Source organism: Rhea pennata, chromosome Z, assembly GCF_028389875.1.
Source record: "Rhea pennata isolate bPtePen1 chromosome Z, bPtePen1.pri, whole genome shotgun sequence".
NCBI lineage: Eukaryota > Metazoa > Chordata > Aves > Rheiformes > Rheidae > Rhea > Rhea pennata.
In genome coordinates this window covers 7,164,980-7,186,340 of record NC_084702.1, presented here as the reverse complement: position 1 = coordinate 7,186,340, position 21,361 = coordinate 7,164,980, and positions in this window count along the sequence as shown.

Sequence of the window (21,361 nt, the reverse complement as noted above, 5' to 3'; positions counted from 1 at the left end):
GCAGGCCAGAGAGCTTCGTCACACCAGGAAAGCACCACAGAGGCTTAGCGTTCGGTGCTTTCCACCATTTCTTTGTGCCTCTGCTTTAGTTCGCCTCAGCTAGAAAGAAGCTCCTTCCTGGAAGTATCTTCCAGAGGCCCTGGCACAGCCACAGTCCCATAGGTACTTGCACCCGGGGCTATAGTTCAGGAGCAGGGCATCTGTCCAAGGGTTTCCATTAGGAAATAGTCACACAAAGCAAGTCTGCCATTGGTGTTATCTACACAAAGGTACTGCACTGAGAAGCAAAGAAGTCCTTAAAAATCTTGGATAAAAACCTTGTCGTTGCAAAGATGTGTTCAAACTGGTAATTGTGATAGTGCTTAGAGAAAACAAAAATAACAGGTGAGACCTGAAGGTTGCACTGAATCCCATGGTCATAGGTTGACACAGGATGTACACTCCACATCTCCAAGCACGTGGAGGAAAAGAAGGTGGTCAGGAGTAGTCAGCATGGATTCACCAAGGGGAAATCCCGCTTAAGCAATCTGATAGCCTTCTATGATGGAAAGATTGGCTGGGGAGATGAGGGGAGAGCAGTGGATGTTGTCTCCCTTGATTTCTGCCAGGCTTTTGACACTGTCTCCCACGGCATCCCCTAGATAAGCTCAGGAAGTGCAGGCTAGATGAGTGGACAGTGAGGTGCGTTGAGTACTGGTTGAAAGGCAGAGCTCAGAGGGTCGTCATCAGTGGCATGGAGTCGAGTTGGAGACCTGTGGCTACTGGAGTACCCTAGGGCTCAGTACTGGCTCCCATCCTGCTCAACTTCTTCATCAATGACCTGGATGAGGGGACAGAGAGCCTCCTCAGCAACTCTGTTGATGCTATCAAGCTGGGAGGAGTGGCTCATACACCAGAGGGCTATGGTGCCATTCAGAGAGAACTGGAGAGGCTGGAGAGCTGGGCAGAGGGGAACCTCCTGAGGTTCAACAAGGGCAAGTGCCGAGTCCTGCACCCAGGGAGAAATAACCCCATGCACCAGGACAAGCTGGTGGCTGATCTGCTGGAGAGCAGCTGTGCAGAGAAGGACCTGGGAGTGCTGGTGGATGACAAGTTGACCAGGAGCCAACAAGGTGTTCCTGTGGCCAGGAAGGCCAATGGTATGCTGGGATGCACTGGGAAGACTGTTGCCAGCAAGTGAGGGAGGTGATCCTGCCCCTCTACTCAGCCCTGGAGAGGCCACATCTCAAGTTCATCCAGTTCTGGGCTTCCCAGGACAAGAGAGACATGGAGCTACTGGAGAGAGTTCAGTATAGGGCTATGAAGATAATCAGAGGGCTGGAGCATCTACCCTATGAGGAACGGCTGCGAGAGCTGGGCCTCTTTAGCCTGGGGAAGAGAAGACTGGGGGGGGGGGATCATATCAATGTGTGAAAGTACCTGAAGGGAGGGTGTCAAGGGGATAGGGACAAACTCTTTTCAGTTGTCCCATGTGACAGAACAAGAGGCAATGGGCAGAAATTGAAGCACAGGAAGTTCTACCTGAATGTGAGGGGGAATTTCTTCACTGTGAGAGCAACAGAGCACTGGAAGAGGTTGCCCAGAGAGGTTGTGGAGTCTCCTTCTCTGGAGATCTTCAAGGCCCGCCTGGATGCAACCCTGTCTAACATGCTCTAGGTGACACTGCTTGAGGAGGCGGGTTGGACTAGATGATCTCCTTCCAACCTTGCCTATGATTTTGTGAACTGCATTGCCGAGCAGGCTCAGAACAGGCAAACCACATTCCTTTTGGACAGAAATAGAAACAGATGACAATTTAATATTAGGGCTTAATGTGCAGCAGATCCTAGTAGGTGTCACACTCATGGCGTAAGAGTACAGCGAGGCCAAAGAAAAACACAACACATATAGTGTGGATGTCCTCAGGAGGATGAGCCTACTAATCAACTCCTATGGCTGTGCTTTGCTTGTTAAAATAGATGTGCATTTGGAGCAGTGCTCTAACCCCACCTAGCTGCTCCTGTGCTCCTGGTGTTAGCCAAGAAGATCAGCTAGATCTTCCAATTCCAAAACAGGAAAGGCAGCCTGCTACTCATGCAGCTTCCTTCCTATAGAAGCACTACTCCTAGCATGAGGTAGGCTTGTGAAAGATTGCCTTAAGTCCTGGGAAGGATTGTGGGGGATGAGATCTGAGGGAGTAGATCTTCCTGAGCAGTGGTAGTCACTGTCAGCAGGTATCAGCATAAACTATGGCTTACTCATGAAGAGAGGACAAGTATTTCCTCTAACACACAGGCATAGATCTTGCAGCCGCAGGGAAGAAAGGATTTGTGCATCATACCAAGAAATAACATTGTTCATGAAAGGAGATGGGCCTCTCAATCATCTTTTCTCTGCTTGTAAATTGAAGAATGACAAGCACCATCTATGCCTACCCTGAGTCTCTACACTAGGACACATCTCCCCCAGGGCAGATGAGTCCCCAGACCCACCTGAACTGATAGGAATAAATGTTTTAGATTGTGTCTTCCTTATCTTTGCACTTAGAACAGAAGTGGCGCCTGTTCTGGCCCATTTATGCTCCCCTTGCTGCTTTTTAGATTGCATTTGTGAACTGTTCTCCCTGCTACCGTTTATTCTTGCCCCCAGACAATCTCATAACGCCACATGTCCCTGCTGTTGAGCAATCCCCTGCTGCTGTCTGACTCCCTTCCCCACAGACGTCTGTGTTCAGGCAGCCCAAGGGTGGGGCCAAGGTGGGGATGAATGTCTGTGCAGGAGGTGGGTCAGGTGCACTCCTGGGTCTCCCTGCTCTTCTCCTGGCTTTATCTTCATGCCTTCTGACATGGCTTCTGCAGAAGATGAGGCTTTCCTGTCTCCTCAGGAGCTTCTCTGAACACCTGTGATGCATTGTCCTCTTGGACAGAGAAAGGGCTGTTTAAACACAACAGAGGTTAGCCTTGAAAACAGGGTATGATGAGCCCCTCCACAGGGCCAGGAGAGAACCTGCAGTGGAGGCTGCTGCCTGGGACAGAGCTTTATAAGGCTCTGTTCAACTCTCCTGTCCTCTGATAGCAATGAGGAGAGTTTGAATCCCGCTACAACTGTTTTGCCCTTCAGACCTGTGCTGTCACAGAGAAACATAATGGTCCTTTGAGGCTAGCTCAGTCCTTGAGGTGCAAGTTCACTGTTCTTGCTAATTCCTCATAACCCCTCTGCTCTGTGGCTCAGCTTCCCCAACATTATATCCAGCATCCTGAAATATGTTGAACTTTAAACACTAACAGCTGGTTGGTATCACAGCCTGCCTCCAAGATAGCAAAAGAGGGTACAAGACAGCTTTGGGAAAGCGCCTTCTAACTCTCTGTGCAATCTGTTCAAAGCATATAAAGGATCATAGGCCCTGGGATGCTTACAGTTGTGTTCTGCCTCTTCCATGATCTTAAACTACCTGTGTAATTGTAGCCAGCAGGTATAACCTCTTTTGTTCTGGCTGTGGGAGTTCTGACTCCTAGAATGTTCTTGTGCACCAGAAAGCATCACAGGATGCACCTTTGTGAACATTAGACGTACCCTAGGTCTAGTTACTCTGAATTGGGTGCAAGGTCCAGTCCAAGGCTCAAGCCAGCTAGAGAGAGGGCAGAGCATGACTACGGAAGTACAGGAAATACATGAAAGTACAAGGTTGCACTGCTTTTTGCCTGGGCAAGTTGTTAAAGCATAACTGTCTGAAACATCATCTGCTTCCGACAGAGATTAGCATTTGGCTTGTAGCAGGAACATCAGCTTTTGTAACAGCTGTTTTTATTCCCTCTTCTTTTTACCCCATATACTAGTCCTGCCAACTGAACCTGTAGCAGTGCTGGCTAAAGACAGGATGCAAGGAACGGCAGTTTTCTGTCCATATTAAGTATCCATTCCAAGTCAAGGAAGCGTGGCTCCGTGTCAAAACTCTGCTTTGTGGCCCATGTCAGAGCTGCCTGTGTGCTCTGGCTGAAGTTTATTTCCTTCTTGATCCTTCCCCTCTGGTTCTGCTGCATGGGCTTCATGCTCTGCGCCCTCTCCTGCTTCCAGCCAGTCAAGCAATCTGGTCCACTTTCCCCCAGTCCATGCTTGCTTCTCCGTGCAGGTGCCTATAGCTCTCTTCTCGCACATGTCCACCCTCACCATCCTGCCCGTCTCTGCTGGTCTGTTACACTCCCATTCATTTCTCAGTAGCGTAGCTGTGAGAAAGGTCAGCTCAACTTTCTTCCCAGCCCTCAACTTCTCCCTTAACATGGAAACAGCTTTTGCTTATCCAGTCAGTTAACTGTGAAGCCCATGCGTAGGAAGCAGTAGAAAAAGCATTAGGACAGAGGCCTTTTCTCCTCCAGCTAGGCACAGGGAGTCCCTCTGCCTGCAGAACTCCAGGATAGCCCATTTGTGCTCCATTTCATGCCAAGCTCCTGAACGAGGCCACTTCCTCCACCAAGCTACCCAATCTGCATGAGTCCCTGACATCTCATGCGACATGTTGCATGCAGCTCTGCTCTTGGCGTTCGTCACTGAAACACAGTGTGGGAATGTATGTGAAGACATACTCATGCTCAATGACCCTGTGCTGGGCAAACCTATGGAACAAGCCAGCTAGTGATCTCAACTACTATCCCTTACCCTAATTCTCGTCACAGAAATGGTGCCTCTCCCCAGGACGACTGCAGGATGATGACAGTAGTTCCCTCATGCTCGTAGAAACTGCTTCTCTCTCTTACTCTCCTATTCACTCTGCAGATCTTCCAGAAGGAAGCAGGGAGAACATGGAGCCTTTTCAAGCACATTGAGAAAGGAAAGGCATGCCCCTTTGCTGGGCTGCAGGACCCCTGGGCTGGTCCTGGCTGCTCTGGTGCAGTCTCTCATTTCCCCTACTCCAAGAAGTCATCATGTGGGGGCAGGTTTAAGGCAGGACTAGCTAATTTGATGACAATTCACTGGAGCTACACATGTGAGGGGAATGATTAGTGCTATCCAGCATATGCTTCAGGACACAAAACATCTGCCTGTGGGGTCAGGGAGGGAATTCCTCGTAGTCCCATATGACACTGCACAATTTGTTGAATACATTTATGGTTGCTTCGTGTATCCCTAAAGTATGAAGCATTCACCATGACCTGGACAGAATATCAGACTAGAAGAGTTCCAAGAGCTGGTATAGTAAATCCACTCCTAGTTTTTCTAGTTTAGAGCTAATTCTTCATAGTTCTAGTTCTTGATCCAGTGTCAGGAACAGACCGTGAGCAAGGCAGATCTTAACTGTTCTAAGAATCAAATGTCCTTCAGAACATGGGACTACTGGGATTGCTGTGATCACTAGAGCAATGCAGAGACAGTCTGTCAGTCCACTAATGCTAGTGGAGGTCTACATCAAGGAGGGAATCTGAGCAAAGGGAACATATATATTGGAGCATCAGAATGGCTGTTTGCGATGGTTCATACTTGTGGATGAAATTCTTGTCTTTGCAGGGAGTCAGAAAAAAAGGAGAAAGAGAGAGAAACAACGGGAGAAGACACTGGCATAATCCCTGGCTGGAAGGATCTGATGGGGAGTAGCATTTGCAGAAATGTACAAATGACTTTGGAACCTAAATCCCAGTGCAGAAGCTGCTTAGGTTCCAAAGGTGGGCATGTCAAATACTTCCCAAACAGTCACAAAATGAGGCATGCTACCTGTGACTGCAGGCCAATTTATCGGACGTCTCTGAATTTGACCATAAAGAACAGAGAGCAAGGTTTCAGGTTTAACCAAGACCCCAGAAGGCAACAAACTATGGGTAGCCCAGTCACCCAAATGGGTCAACTCTCCTCAGGCTGTGTTCAGAGAGATTCCTTGGGTTGGTCTGAGGCGGGAGTATCTAGAAACACTGAGACAGCTCTCATGTAAATGCTAGAAAGAGGATTCAGCCTTTGTCTTCCTTCTTCAGGCTAAATGGCCACAACTTTCTCAGCTTCTCTTCGTATGAGAGATGTTTAATCATCTTTGTGGCCCTTGGCTGCAATCACTTCAGCAGGTCCGTGTCTCTCATGTACTGGGAAGCATTGGACTCAGTACTCTGATATGGACTCTCTAGGGCTGAGTAGAGGGGAAAGATCATCTCCTTTGACCTGCTGCCAACAGCTTGTTGTCCACCAGGATACGTAGGTCCTTCTCTGCAAAGCTGATCTTCACCTGGTCAACGCCCAGCCTTTTCTGATGTATGCAGTCATGCACCAAATGACTTCTCCTGTAGTGTGCCGTGCTTGTTTGGGAAAAGAATTCATTTGTTTGGCATGTGTACAGACATAGTTATGATACTCAGCTGCATCACTGTGAAAACTATAGGACAGCCATGAGCGTCTCAATAGAATCTAGACTGCTTAACTCTTTCCACATGGTAAAGAGGAAGAGCAAGGAAACCCAACAGCATCGCACAGCTATCTAAGGGCAGTTCAAGGGTGACAGAATCAAAGTCTTCTTGGCAGTGTCAGATGATATAACCAAGGCCCACAGGCACAAGATGCAGCTTCAGCTCTCAGCTTAGACATAGGCGTAATATCCTTCCCAGGAAGTTGTTTCAGCCCTGGGAAAGGTCTGCAGTGAAGTGTGTGTGAGAGGGGTCCATCCTTCAGGTTTCCAAGCCTCACCTTGACAAAGGCAGCACCACCGTTCTCTGCTGTCGTGGGTAGTAGATCCCCTCCAAGCAAGAGTTGGGAATGGAGACTGACAGACCTCACTTCAAACCATCACTTCTGGGGTTCATTACTGTAGTAGGTTGGCAGGCCTTCTCAGAGGTCTGCCTACTTTAGAGAGTTGTGTGATGCCTGCATCCCAGCTCTGCCAAAAGAGCTGTCTTGTTTGCATCTTTCCACAGTAGCTGTTCAAGTGGAGTGGAAGGACTGCAAAGGAAGAGTGTCCCTGCCCACTTGTAGGCATAGTCCACAGTCACAGACTAAACAATATCCAGTGAGACAGAGGCAGATTCAGAGTCCGGAGGGGGGCATAGGAGCTCTGCTGTTCACTTCAGCTCAACCTCAGAGCCCTTGCCTTAGATTCCCTAGGACCAGAGGAAAGATGTATCAATAAACTTCAGTGAGTAATTTTCACCAGACTTTGACAGCACTGTGCATCTCTTTCTTGTATGGAGAATGGGGTCAGTTCCTCAGCAATAGCATAAGAAATGTCCTTTGCCTCCTAGGCAATGTCTCTCCTTGCATGAAGGCTCAGCCACTTGGAGCTCATTGCCACTGGGCCAGGCAGTGAGACTGATACTTGGGGACATCTTTGTGGACAGAGCAAGGGGCAGTGAGCAGAAGGGACTTTCTCAGGTGGTAAAAATGGAAAACAGAGTGGAAAATATACCCAGTGGTACTCCTGTTGTGAAGACAGATAAACAGTCATAACAAGTGGGTGTTGTGGAGGATGCACTGCAGCTTTCCTCAACACCGCACCATCACACTCTTGATCATCCCATTTAGCACAGCATTCACCCTTTGAGAGACACTGCTCATATACTGTAGTCTGTATGCAGCTGACTTCATGCAGCACTTCCTTTCTGCATAAAGAAATCACTCTTCCTCTTCAAAAATGTGAATTTCATTAAGTGGCTCTGCTCTGCTTTGCTCTGCCAAGTAGATGGCTTGTAAATTAACAAAAGCAACTTTTAGTGAAATCTCAGTGAACTCACTTTTCCCCAATCCCCACTGTCCTCTCCAGCTCAAACTGCAGTGACAGACTGAGCTGCAACACATAAGAGAAAATGCAAGTGGCCCACACTGTGTTTCGCTGGCTGCTTCTCCAGATGCTCCTGCATAGGTAGACTACCACATCTTCTCAGATGAGGTGGAAGATCATGGAAGACGTTTCAGTAAGGACAGAAAGAAAGAGACTTGGAAGTAGGACTCCACTGGCTTAAGTACAGTGTGGCCTTTCGTGGGAAGGGACAGCTGGTGGTGAAGTGACAGGTTCAGTTTCTCTGTGAATCTTCCTCTCTAAGAAGAACATGGAGTGTTGGACTGCAGAGGGTCTGCTATCATAATAATGTGGATCTCTCTGTCCAGAAAAGGCAAGTGTTTGGTGCTCCAGTAGTAGGAGACGGTTAAACAATTAATCAAGATATTTGGAGCACGCTCAAACTCAGATGACATATTCAGGCCTACCTGCCTGTAGGAGGATGATCCCAAGACTAGCTTAGGCAGGCCCGGTACCTGCTTGAATCACTCTGCCAATTTTCCACAGCCTAGGGGTCACATCATACAGTCAGCACAATGTCCAATACATTAAGTCATGCCATGCCTCAGGATAATTTAAATAGTATGTTCTCATTAACCCTGCTGATCAGTGGATGACTCAGAGTAAAGCAAGAAAGCATGTGAGGGAAGGGGATAGCTTACATCAGGAAAGCAAGGCATGAGGTCCTGGCAAAGTAGGTAGGGAAGAGTGTGTGCACTTTTGGGTTCCTGCCAGTATCTTCAGTGCCAAAAGGTTTTGATTTGGGACTATGAAGTGGTCACTGTTGAGACGTGGTTGTGAAATAGTATGTAATTCCATTAAAATGGGTTAGTTTTGTGCAGTGATGCAGCAAGGAGGAAAGGGAGGCAAGCATGGAATATACCTTTCAGTGAACATTAGGAACACACAGGATGCCACAGGTTATTACAGTTATGCCTTCAGCCCACAGAAATTTGTGATCAGGCAGTCCGACCGCTGAGAGCAGAGGCCTCTACCTACCGTTCATGCAGCTGATGATTATGAAGTGAGAAAGCATTTTTCAGGAAGAGTCCAAATCCTGTTTTGGGACACCCACCGTCTATTTCAGGAAGCTCTACAAGAGCTGATCAGTCTTAGCGGCAAAAAGCTGCTCAGTTGGTCTGATTCGGGTTGTTTTGTCTTTTTGTTTGCTGTAATAAGGCTGTCCTTTTTTAGTAGCTACCAGTCCACGGTAAATGAGCAAATGGGCTACTAAGAAGCCCAGTCATGAGTTCTTGGGCCTGGAATCATGAATCCTTGTTCTGTTTCAACCAATCCCACTTCCTCCTGCCACTCAGTTCCTACAGAGCTCTTCTTCCACAGATGCAGCCTCTCTATGTTTTGAGTTTGGATGTCTAGGCAGGATGGGATCCTGCAATAACCAAAGTAGAGATAAAAGCACAGAAGATGCCTGGATTGAGCTCCAGTAAATTCTGGAGAATTCATTTTGCAAACATTTCCTATAAGCATAGAGTTAGCACTTTAATTATGCCTGCTTTGTCTTTGTGGGAATCAGCTGGATCAACTTATTTTAAATGAATGCAAAATCTTCTCTTCCTTAATCTGTGCCTTGAGATTTTACTGATGTGCTGATCTGCAGAGGGCAACTTCGTAATAATGAGAGCACACAACAATGTTCTGCAGCTGTAGTTGTCAAGCTGCATTTGTCCTTTTCTGAACTACCAGTTTTGAAACCTGGCAGACAGCAGCATGTCATCCGTTCAGCAGCAGTGGGACCAAGAAGACTGTCATTTGGGAACTCAACAGTTACTTTGCATAATGATTTTCACAGCTGGAATCATTTAGATTCTCCATAATGTAATGAAGAATGTTTCTTTCTGTTCGAAGACCTGTGGCAGAGTGAAGGAGAGAGTCACTGCTGGAGAGAGGAGCTTTGCCTTTTGCTCTGAGAGAGGGGCAGCTAATTTGCTTCAAGCTGCCCTCCAAACTGTAACAAATCTGGCCATAACAAGCTCCATCAGCCCTGAATCACTTAGAATCAGCCAAATACAAATAGACTCTATCAAATTAACTCTCCCCGTGCTAGAATCAGGGCATACCAATGCTGTACGGGCACCAGGTATGCTAAACATGTCTCTCAGGTAAAAGATTAGGTACCTCATAGGTACCTCAGTCCCACCAGCAAACACATGTGAGCTTATTGGTGTCCTTTCTTAGACCGCTACTGCTTTCTTCCTTGACATTTAAACTTGTATGATGTAAGGTTAAACTAGTGTCAACAGCAAAGAAAGCTGTTGAGCCTCAGACACCTCTCTGCATTTTAACCAATTTACACAGAACTCTCCATCAAAACCAGGATTCCTTCATGACCAAGGCACTAGCCACAGAGTTTCTTAAAAGAAGGAAAAGCACAGGCATGTTCTTTAATACTGCAGAACTGCTAAGAAAAAACATTTTGTCAGAGCTCAGAGAGAAAACCGTAGAGGAATCAGGATTCCTTGATTCCTTACTCAGCCCTTGGCACATCTATCTCCTGTGCAGCTTCTCATTTATTTATTTTATTTCATACAAGTTATTAATACAGCCAGCTGCTGATGAAGCCGAGGACTTTCCCCCTGAACTAGAAAAATCTGACAATTTTTAAAAAACTAGTTCAGCAGGAGGGAGCAGGAGAGCTAAACAAGCCTCCAGCAATTCACTGAGTTCCAGCAGACAGCTGATTGAAAAGCTCCTTGTTGCAGCCTACTCCTGAAACAGAATAAAGGTCAGAATCATGTCTCAGTGCTTGGAAAAGGCTATGCACCTTGTCCCCATTCACTTGGGCTACAACCCAGCCTCTAATATTGAAATACATTGCAGAAGAGTGGAAACAACCATGAAGCTACTTCCAAAACGAACTTCAGCATCAGATCTTACAATTGGCCTTGCAGAGCTGCACCTTCAGCATTAAAAAGTGGTAAGACAGGTGGAGTGTCCTGCTCTGGTTTTGTATCAGACAAGTAATAGCTTTGGTCATTCCCCATCGCATTCCCCATGGCATCCAGTTCTTTCTGGGATGGCGAGGACAAGGAAAAACTGCTTATGAGATGGTAGAACGGATCATTCCAAACTTCCTCAGACTTTAGTAATGGTGTGCAACAAGCCGGGTGAGGAAAAATGAAGCAAGTCAAGCCAAGTATGTTCCTCGGATGTTGTAAATGAGCAGCTATGTTTAATGCAAATGCATTATGCAGGTTCATGTTTGCCATGAGTCTTACAATACGAATACCATATATATAATAGCTATCTCCTGAAATCAAAATGAAGAGAATGGAACAATTACCTTTACGTTTAGTGTCCTAGAGGTCTTTGGCCTCATTCAATTACTGCTTAAATCTTCTTTGAGATTCATCCTTCATTGGTTTGGCAGATGAAATAATGTTTTGTAACCAAGTTAGACTTCTTCGTGGCACGCGTCCTAGCTGTTGGTTACCCAGAATGGTGGCAGCGTGAAGGGCTCACTGAAGTCTTTGGGGCATTGTGGCAGCTCAGCTAGAAGTTGGTGTAGCGGGCGCACATCCTGATTCCTCACTCAGAAAAAATGTAGTAAGGAAACCTGCTTGAAATATTTCTCAGTTATGTTTAACTAAATGTGGCATCCAACCATCTTGGCCCACAGCTGACAGAAGCCTGCTGAAGGTACTGGAGATGACGTAATCGCATTCCCACTGGTGAGTTAAACATGCACATACCTGGAATTTAAGTATGAGTGTAGCAAGCAAAGCGGGAAACTCTTGAAATTAACTGTAATTCCCAAGCAAGGCAATGCTGATAAAGCAAAAGAGAAAGGCCATCTTTATGTGCAGAGAGCTAAGAGATTAAACTTCAATGAACTCTCTCCACTTTATTCATGAAATAAGAGCCCTGGCCAAGTACATTAAATTCTGTTACTTGGATCAAAAAATACCCAGAAAAAAAGAGCAATCATGTTACGACTCCAAGTCCATGTTTGTTCTAAGTGTCTTACAGGAAGAGGGGAATAGTTACAAAGGTTTATGTGCAGCACGCAGATGCACTCTGAGCACACGTGCACTCAGGAACACACAGGGCAGATTAGGCCCTGGCTATCTATTGCCCTGCTGGGGAAACATGTACTAGTGGATTTCACCTCTTTCTTTCTTTCTTCCATATGTTCATCTTGCCTGAGCCAAAAGAAAAGGCATAGAGAAAGAAGCCATCAAGACATGGAGGGACTGAGAGAAAGGGAACTGCTTTAGTGTGGTACAAGGGACAGAGCATAAAGATAAGAACCTGAGAAAGGAAAAGTGTTGCTGTGGTTCGGAGCTGTGTCCTGTAAGTAATATTACTGGTTTGTTTTCTTTCTTCTTGCACAGGTACAATGATTGCACCCTCTATACCTCTGCCTTCTTACAAGGGCGGAAATAAATGGGAATGAATTTTCTTTAGGCTAGTGTTGTTAGATTCAGGTCTTCATCACTTCACATGTGAATACAATATTCACAGACAAATTTAAATTCAGTTGGCTGAAAGGAAACGATTTTGGGGGGCTGCATACCACAGATATTACTAAAATGTCCTAGTAATCCTTAGACCAACATTAATTCCTTATACCATCAAATGGGCAATCATCGTCTGCTTGGCTGTTTTCAGGACAGCATATTAAGCACCTCAGGACTATGACTTTTGCCTTCAAAGTGTTTTTAGAGCAGAGGTGAGGGTCTCTCATTTGCAATTGGAAAGGCTTTGGAGGAATGATGGCGAAATACATTTCACTTAGGCACTGAAAGTCTATTTCTTTGGCATTGCACTAAAGGTCATTATGAACTGACCTTAATCATCGGATCTTGTTTGACACACTCCATCCAGAGGTGCGTACATTTCAGCAAAGAATTAATGACAAGTTCTTTCCATAGAAATGCAATCCTCATCCAAATGCATCAGGACAAAGTGGAATAAAATGGACTTTCTTCCAGTGGTATGCTTTGGTTCTGTACTTGAGGAGAGAGAGTAGTAGGTGTCTTCACACGTTGGCTTAAACAAAACTACCTAAACGTAATGCCACTGCTTTTCTGAAGAGCAAACATTGTAAGAGGGTCTTCCTTTTCCAAGAAGATTCCCTCAGAGTGCAGAAGCCTGTTGAACACTAATTGAAGATAGAAATTCATCTATGTATCAATGGTAGATTTAAAGAATTTTGCCAAGAGATTTTCAAAAGACAAAAAGACATACTGAATTGTGTGAAAAGACATATTATGTTCTGTTGTCACATAGTAAACTGATGCTTGTAGTAGCTGAATGGTGTATTTGAAGACAGCTAGAGTAATGGACATAATATTGACCTTCATTTCAAAATGGTTCTTACCTAAAGCATTTACTCACTTCTCATGTGTTTTTTTCCCTTCTTTTCTACCCAAAAGGGAGGTCTCTGAAACTCATGGCTACCATTGGCAGATGAAGGAAAAATAACTTATCTCTGCCACTTCATTATTTTTCTTAACTACTCTGTCAGTGATGACTTGAAGCCAAAGGGCCTACCACATGATTCAGTAGCAAGCTCTGCTGTGGGATGACCAGAGAATGCCAGAACCTGACAGATCAGTCTCCGAGCAACACAAGCAGCTGCAAGGAATTCTTGTGACACTCTCTTATGGATGTGAGCTGCCAAGACCCTGGTCCCCTCTGTGGCGCTCACAATCTTCTCAACTCATGTCTTCTCCCGGGAAGCTACAACCTATCATTTTTGAGTTTTCCCGTCAGGACAGAGTATTTCTGCTTTTGAGAGTAAGTAGTAACCTTCTGCTAAAGGGAGGTTTGTCTGAGACAGAGAAGGTGTCTGCATATGATCACTGCATTGTTCAGTAAATTCAGGAAATAATTATGGGTTTATTGAGAAAGCCAAGAAGAAGACAGGAGAGGAGAGAAGAGTGAATGGAAGGGCAGGGGAGGGGAGGGGAAAAGAAGGGAGAGGAGAGGAGAGGAGAAGAGAGGAGAGGAGAGGAGAGGAGAGGAGAGGAGAGGAGAGGAGAGGAGAGGAGAGGAGAGGAGAGGAGAGGGGAGGGGAGGGGAGGGGAGGGAGGGGAAGAGGAGAGGAGATGAGGGGAGGGGAGAGGGCAGAGGAGAACAGGGGAAAGGAAGTGGGAGGGGAGGGAGAGGAGGAGGGAGAGGGGGAGGGAGAGAGGAGGTAAGAGGAGGGAGGAGGGTAAGGGAGGGGAGGGGACAAAGAGGGGAAGGTAGGGGAGGAACAAAATAAAAGAGGAGAGTAGAGGAAGAAAGTAGCAGAGAGAAGACAGTGGACAGAGAAGAGAGAGAGGAGAAAGAAGAAAGAAAGAGAGGAGAGAAAAGAAGAAGAAGGAAAAAGAGGTGAAGGAAGAAAGGAAGAAGAGAAAAAAGGAGAAGGAAGAAAGGAAGAAAAAGGAGAGCGAAGAAAAGATCAGAGAGAAGAAAGCCAAAAAGAGTGGAGAGAAAAGAAAGAAAAGAGAGAGGAGACAGAAGCATGTAAAAAAAAGAGTGGTGGGAAGAAAGGAAGATGAAGAGGAGAAAAAGGAAAGGGAAGGAAAGACAAAAGAAGAAGAGGAGAGGGAAGAAGAAAGATGAGAAGAGAGAAGAAAGGAGATGAGGAGATGAAGAAGGAAGAAGAAGAGGAGAGAGGAGAAAGCAAAAGAGGAGAGGAAGAAGAAGAGCTGAGAGGAGAAAGGCAAAGAGGAGAGGGAAGGAGAAAGGAGGTGGAAGAAAGGAAGTAAAAAGAGAGGGAAGAAAGAAGAAGAGAAAGAGGAGAGAGAAGCAAGAAAGTAAGAGGGAGAGAAGGAAGAAAGGAAAAGAGGAGAGGGAAGAGAGGAAGAAGAAGGAGCAGGAAGAAAGAAGAGGCGAGTGAAGAAAGTAAGCAAGAGTGGCAAGAGAAGAAAGAGAGAAAGAAAGAGAGGAGAGAGAGAAGAAAGCAAGGGAGAGAGAAGAAAGAAAGAAATGGAGGAGAAAGAAGAAGAAAAGAGAGAGGAGCCTGAAAGAATCTAAAGAAAGAGGGAGGAGAGGAGAGGAGAGGGGAGGAGAGGAGAGGACAGGAGAGGAGAGGACAGGAGAGGAGAGGAGAGGCGCTAAGGCAAGTAAAAGAGAAGAGAAAGCAAGCAAGAGAGTGGAGAGAGAAGGAAGCAATGTAGGAAAAGAGGAGAGAGAAGAAGGAAGAAGAAGAGCTGGGAGGAGAAAGGAAAAGAGGAAAAGGGAAGAAGACAGAAGAGGAAAGAAAGGAAAAGAGAGGGAAGAAGAAAGAAGAGAAGAGGGAAGAAAGGAAAAGTGGAGAAGGAAGAAAAAGCAGAGAAAAGAGAAGAAAGGAAAAGAGAGGGAAGAAAAAAGAAGAGAAGAGAGAAGAAGGGAAAAGAGGGGGAAGGAAGAAGAAAGAAGAAGAGCTGAGAGAAGAAGGGAAAAGAGAACGAAGAAGAAAGAGGAGAAGAGGGAAGAAAGGAAAAGTGGAGAAGGAAGAAAAAAGAAGAGAAAAGAGAAGAAAGGAAAAGAGAGGGAAGAAGAAAGAAGAGGAGAAGAGAGAAGAAGGGAAAAGAGGAGAGGGAAGAAGAAATAAGAGCTGAGAGAAGAAAGGAAAAGAGGAGAAGGAAGAAGAAAGAAGAGAAAAGAAAGAAGAGAGAAGGGAAAAAGGGGGAAGGAAGAAGAGGAGAAGAAAGAAGAAGGGAAAGGAGGAGAGGGAAGAAAGGAAGAAAAAGCCTAGGGAGAGGCTAGAGGAAGAGGAGTAGAGAGCAAGAAGAAAGTTAAGAGGGAGAGAAGGAAGAAAGGCAAAGAGGAGAGAGAAGAGAGGGAGAAGAAGGAGAGGGAAGAAAGGAAGGAAAAGGAGCATGCAGAAAGAAGAAGAGGCGAGTAAAGAAAGCAAGCAAGAGTGGCGAGAGAAGAAAGAGAGAGGAGAGAGGGAGAAGTAAGGAAAAGAGAGAAAACTAGAAAGGAGGAGAAATAAGAAAGGAAAAGAGGAGAGAGAAGAAGAAAGAAGAGAAGGAAGAAAGGAAAAGGGGGAAGAAGAAAAGAGGAGAAGGGAGAAGAGGAGAAGAGAGAAGTGAGGAAAGGAGAGGGAAGAAGAAAGAAGAGGAGAAGAGAGAAGAAAGGAAAAGAGGAGAGGGAAGAAAGGAAGAAGAGGAGAAAAGGGAGACTGAAGAAAGAAAGAAAGAGAGGGAAGAAAGGAAGAAAAAGCCTAGGGAAGAAAGAAGAAGAGAAGGAGGAGAGAGAAGGAAGAAAGCAAGAGGGGAAGAAGGAAGAAAGGAAAAGAGGAGAGGGAAGAGAGGAAGAAGAAGGAGAGGGAAGAAAGGAAGATAAAAGGAGCAGGAAGAAAGAAGAAGAGGCGAGTGAAGAAAGCAAGCAAGAGTGGCAAGAGAAGAAAGAGAGAAGGAGGCAGAGGAGAGAAAGAAAAGAGAGAAGAAAGAAAAAGAGGAGATAGAAGAAGAAAAGGGAGAGGAGAGTGAAAGCAGCAAAAGAAGGAGGAGAGGAGAGGCAAGGAGAGGAGAGGCGAGGGGAGGCGAGGCGAGGAAGAAAGGCGATCAAAGAAAGAGAGGAGAGAGAGAAGGAAAAGGGAAGGAGAATGGGAAATGGGAAAGGGGAAGGGAGAGGGGAAGGCAGAGGGGAAGGGGAAAAGGAAGGGGAAGGGAAAAGGAAGGGGAAGGGAAGGGGAAAAGGAAGGGGAAGGGAAGGGAATGGGAAAGGGAAACAGGAAGGGGAAGGGAGAGGGGAAGGCAGAGGGGAAGGCAGAGGGGGAGGCAGAGGGGGAGGGGAAGGGAAAGGAAGGGAGAGGAAGGGAAATTGAAAAGGGAGAAGGGAAAGGGGAAATGGGAATGGAAAATGGAAGGAAAATGGGGAGGGAAACGGAAAGGGAAAGGGAAAGGGAAAGGGGAAAGGAAAACAGAAGGGAAATGGGGAGGGAAAAGGGAAAGGGAAAGGGGGAGGGAAAAAGGAAGGAAAGGGAAATGGGAAGAGAAAGGGAAGCAGAAGGGGAAGAGGAGAGAGGGGAAGGGAAATTGAAAAGGGAGAAGGGAAAGCGGGAAGGGGAAATGTGAATGGAAAATGGATGGAAAATTGGGAGCGAAAGGGAAAGGGAAAGGGGGAAGGGGAAAGGGGGAAAGAGAAAAGGAGGAAAGGGAAAACAGAAGGGAATTGGAAGGGAAATGGGGAGGGAAAGGTGAAGGAAAATGGGTTGAAAGGGAAGGGAAAGGGGGAGGGAAAAAGGAAAGGAAGGGAAATGGGGAGAAAGGGGAAAGGGGAAGGGGGAGGGAAATGGGGAGGGAAATGGGGAGGGGAGGGGAGGGAAGGGAAAAGGGGAAAGGGGAAAGGGGAAGGGGGAAAGGGGAAGGGGAAACAGAAGGGAATTGGGAGGGAAATGGGGAGGGAAAGGGGGAAGGGAAATGGGAGGGAAAAGCGAAGGGAAAGGGGGAGGGAAAAGGAAGGGAAGGGAAGGAAAATGGGGAGGGGAGGGGAGGGAAGAGAAAAGTGAAAGGAGAAGGGGGAAGGGAAAAGGGAAAGGGAAGGGAAGGGAAGGGAAGGGAAGGGAAGGGAAGGGAAGGGGGAAAGGGAAAAGTGAAGGGAAATGGAGAGAGAAAAGGGAAGGGAAATGGTGAGAAAAAGGAAAAAGGGAAGGGGTAATAGGGAGGGAAAGGGAGAGGAAAGGGGAAGGGGGAAGAAGGGAAGTGGAAGAAGGGAAGAGGAAGGGGAGGGGAAAAGGGAAAAAGGAAGGGAAAGCGGAAAAGGGAAAATGGGAAAAGAGAAGTATGGAAATGAGGAGGGAAGGGAAGAGAAAAGGGAGAGGAAAGGGGAAAAGGGAAGGGAAAAGGGAAGGGAAAAGGGAAGAGAAAAGGGAAAGGAAAAGAGAAGGAAAAGGGAAAGGAAAAGTAAGGAAATAGGAAAAGGAAAAGAGAAGGAAAAGGGGAAAGGGAAGGGAAGGGAAAGAGAAAATAGAGATGGAAGGGAAAGAAAATCAGTAACAATCATTGCACAGTTATGGAAATGACAGACCCGAGAATGGAATTATTGATCACTACTCTTTAGCTAATAAATGGCAGATTTAAGGGAAAACACGGAGAGAGATGAAAAAGTAGTTGTCAGATTCACTTTTCATTAGATATCTCCAGGCTTGTTAATCCCGGCCTGCTTTACTCCAGGTGATGAGGGATTCTCAAAGTGTGAGTAGCTGGATTTATTGGTCATGTCTTATTTTCTGCTTGTTTCCTTCAGCCAAGAGCAACTGCTGCTGGCAGCATCCATTTCTCTGCTTTACGAGAGTACTGACTCTAAGTGCAACGTAGGCAACTCATCCACAGCAGACACCCACCACACAGATCTCTGGGCAGAACAGATCTGGGCAGTCAGATCTCTGCCAGAATCCCTTAAGTTCTGACACCTACTCAAAGAGAAGGCGATTTGCTTGTAGTTCAGACTTCTTGACGGGACAGAGATATTCTGGCATAGAAGACCAGGCTGAGCTCCTTTCTTCTGCTCTGCTTTCCCCCTGTTACACACCAACAGCAGGCCTTTAATCTCACCACGTGCTGTTCAAGCCCGTTGTCTTCAGACAAGGGCAGACAAGAGGCAAAACACAGATCCCTCTCTCCCAATACTGCACTAAGGGGGAAGAGAGAGCAGAGCAATTTTTATACTGGTTTGCCAACAGCACTGCAGATGCTGTAGCTTCACTTTGAAGAAGAGAAGTGAATTGGAAGGAGAGAAGGGGAGGATAGAATTTAATTCCCCCGTTTTGAAACGCACAGTAATACCCATCAACAAGCAGCCACATCCTGTGCCCTCTCTAAGTATAAGTAACACACTACAACTGCGCAGATGCACCAGCCAGTGTGCTGCAGGTCTCGGGTGAAAGTACATGGGCTTTGTCCTCCTTATAACAATTCCATAGCAAAACTTCATCCACCAGTGACTGAGGGGAGCCATGTGCCCTCTCTCCAAAGATAGGCAACGTGGTGCTCTAATACCTTGGGGCTCCACGTCTTCCTGTTCTTCTGTGCTCGCCAGCCGTTTCACATCCTTCAATGACCATCTGACTACAGTACTCATTGCGAACCAGAAACAAGGGCTCCGTGGTTTAAACAGGCTCTTCCTGAAGAACCTGAGCTATTGGGGAATGAATTCCAGAGCCCCAGTTTTTCCTGCCTTCCATAACTGGGCGTTGAAGGTAAATTTGGTGGTAATGTTGGAGCTGTTTTAGACCATGTCGAAATGCCACGGAGTTGATTCCATCTCCAATATGTCTAGCCTTTCATCCAGCTGTAGGGATCAACACAGGTGTGCTAGCTTATTGCCCTCTCTTTCTTAGAGGCACTTAACTTTTTGCCCAGCGCAGGGCCATAATAACCACACATACTGCTCCTCTTTCAAGCCCTGTTGTAGCTATTTCAGTGTGAGGAACTAAATAGCACCAAAAATGTGTGACTTGCTTTCTTCTGGAATAGCTGTAGCATTAGATATGGCAGCACTCTGAGTGTTTATTAATCCAGAGAGTTATTTCCTCTCTTCGTTTTTTGTCTTTAATTCAAAAGGCGGCTACAATTTATTGCAATATTTATTAAATAACAAAACCAGGAGCATGAGAGGAAACAAATGCCACGGAAGTTCCAGAGAAGTTGCTCCTTAGCTGCATTACTTAATTACATGGATAAATTACTAGCTTGCACACTTAATTCAAACAAATGAGCTGAGTGCAGTAAGAAACACGGGTCAAGTGTCAGCTCTTCATTTGATCTCAGCCGAGATAAGAATCTCAGTATTACTTGTTCTCTACGCTGGAACAAATTAAAAAGCCTGGCCGGGTGCTTTTACTGCAAGAGGTGCAAGGTGAGAAGCATGTTTTCAACTCTGAGAATAGCATTTTAGGATCTGCTATTTCCCAAAGCAGTTTTGTCTCTTTCACCATTACCCTTCCATCCTGAAGTGTTGCACAAAATGATTCCCCCAAACCACCATTCACTCAGAATGCCAGGTAAAGCTCTGAAACCCTGTTCCTCACAAAGCCACGTGCAGATTAGTCAGGTCAGGAATTAGCAGCGCTCCAAGCGTGGACATACCCTCGAAGCATTCTGGGACTACAAAGCAGCCTCTGCACATCCATGGCTGCTGTGCGCTCTGCAGGTTCTGGCTAGTGTACACTCAGAGGCTGCCACACTCTGCTCGTGAAGAAAACAGTCCTCTCATCTCTCTTCTATGCCTGCCTTGCAGATTCCTTTAGTTTCATTCACGTTAGGTGTGATATAGAATCAGCTTTTCTTGGAGCTATCCAGTCTCCCCATCTTTCCATCCTCACACATTCCTGAGATTGGATGGGAAGTGGGTAAAAGCAACCTCTGAAACATTAGATGAGTTTCCCTGCCCTGGCAGCATTCTGCTCAGCTGTCTCCCAGGCTGCCTGCCAAGGCAGCGCAGAAAGTGTAGTTCCTCATCCTTGCCACGACGGACAGCTGCGGCACTGAGTTGCGGGATAACCAGTCTTCCTGGCCCTCCTGTGCCTTCATGACGCAGCCCTGTTCTTGGAGGAACAACAGGCAGAGCAGGACTAGGGAGCTGCTAGGTTTCTGAACAGTGAGGTCCTTGAAGTCTGAAAGAAATGCAAACCCCTCTTGCTTCAGCACAGAAACCAAGTAAATGCCTGGAGCATGGCACTCCTGGAAACAGCCACTGCTGCGCGTCCTGCAGCCCCCGGAAGATTGTGACACTGGCCAGGCTAGACACTGGGTATCTGGTAGGGTAGGTCTTAGGCTGCTCTGAGAGCTAAGGTCAGACGTGGTGAACACACTGAACAGATGTGGGGGGGACAACACTAAGAATATACACAGAAAACTTTGTGTTTGCCCAACCTAGCAGAGTAAGGATGTCACATTCCTTTCCAAACCAGCCGAGGGCAATGCCATAGGAAGCCCTTCCAGGGAAGACATGTATGTGTGAAAACCCTGTGTGCACAACATGGGAAGGGGCAGCTGGCGTACAGCTGTGCTTTCAGGAGGTCCCCAAAGCACACAGGCAGGCCCACCTCCAGCAAGTTTCAGGAGGATGGACAAAACCAAGACCCTTCTTTGCCTTCACTTCACAGAGAACACACAGGAATTTCACAGGGTCCCTTCCAAAAGGGATTACACCTCCGTCCTAGTTTCAGGACAGCCGTCTGCTCAGGCAGCACGTTCAGACCATCGCTGCTGTGTCAGGGATGCGGCCACGGTTTCCGACAGAGTCGGGGTCCCTTGTGCCCAGCGCGGTCCCGGGCAGCAGGAAGCTGTTGCTTTACATAGAAGTGTATCTCTGAGATGCTCCTTCACAGCTCAGAATGGCTCGAACTGACCAAGAGACGACAAAGGTGCACACTGGGAGAAGGACAAGGACAAGCCCAACAGCCTCCCGCTGCTTTTGTTGGCACATCCGAGCTCTCGTTGGCGAGGGCCTCTGCAGGAGGCGAGCGGAGGCCTCCTCCCGCCCCGTCGGGGGCTGCCTTTCCCCTCGCTCCGTCCGCAGTACACGACAGCGACGAAAGCCTCCCTGGCGGCGCCCCCTGGCCGCCTGCTGCGCCCCCCCCCCCCCCCATGCCCGCCCATTCGAGCCAGGGCGAGTGGCCGGGCCCCACGGGCAGACGCGCCCCCCGCCCCGGCCCTCGCCCCCGGGGGGCGGTGCGTGCGGAGCTCCGGCCAGGCT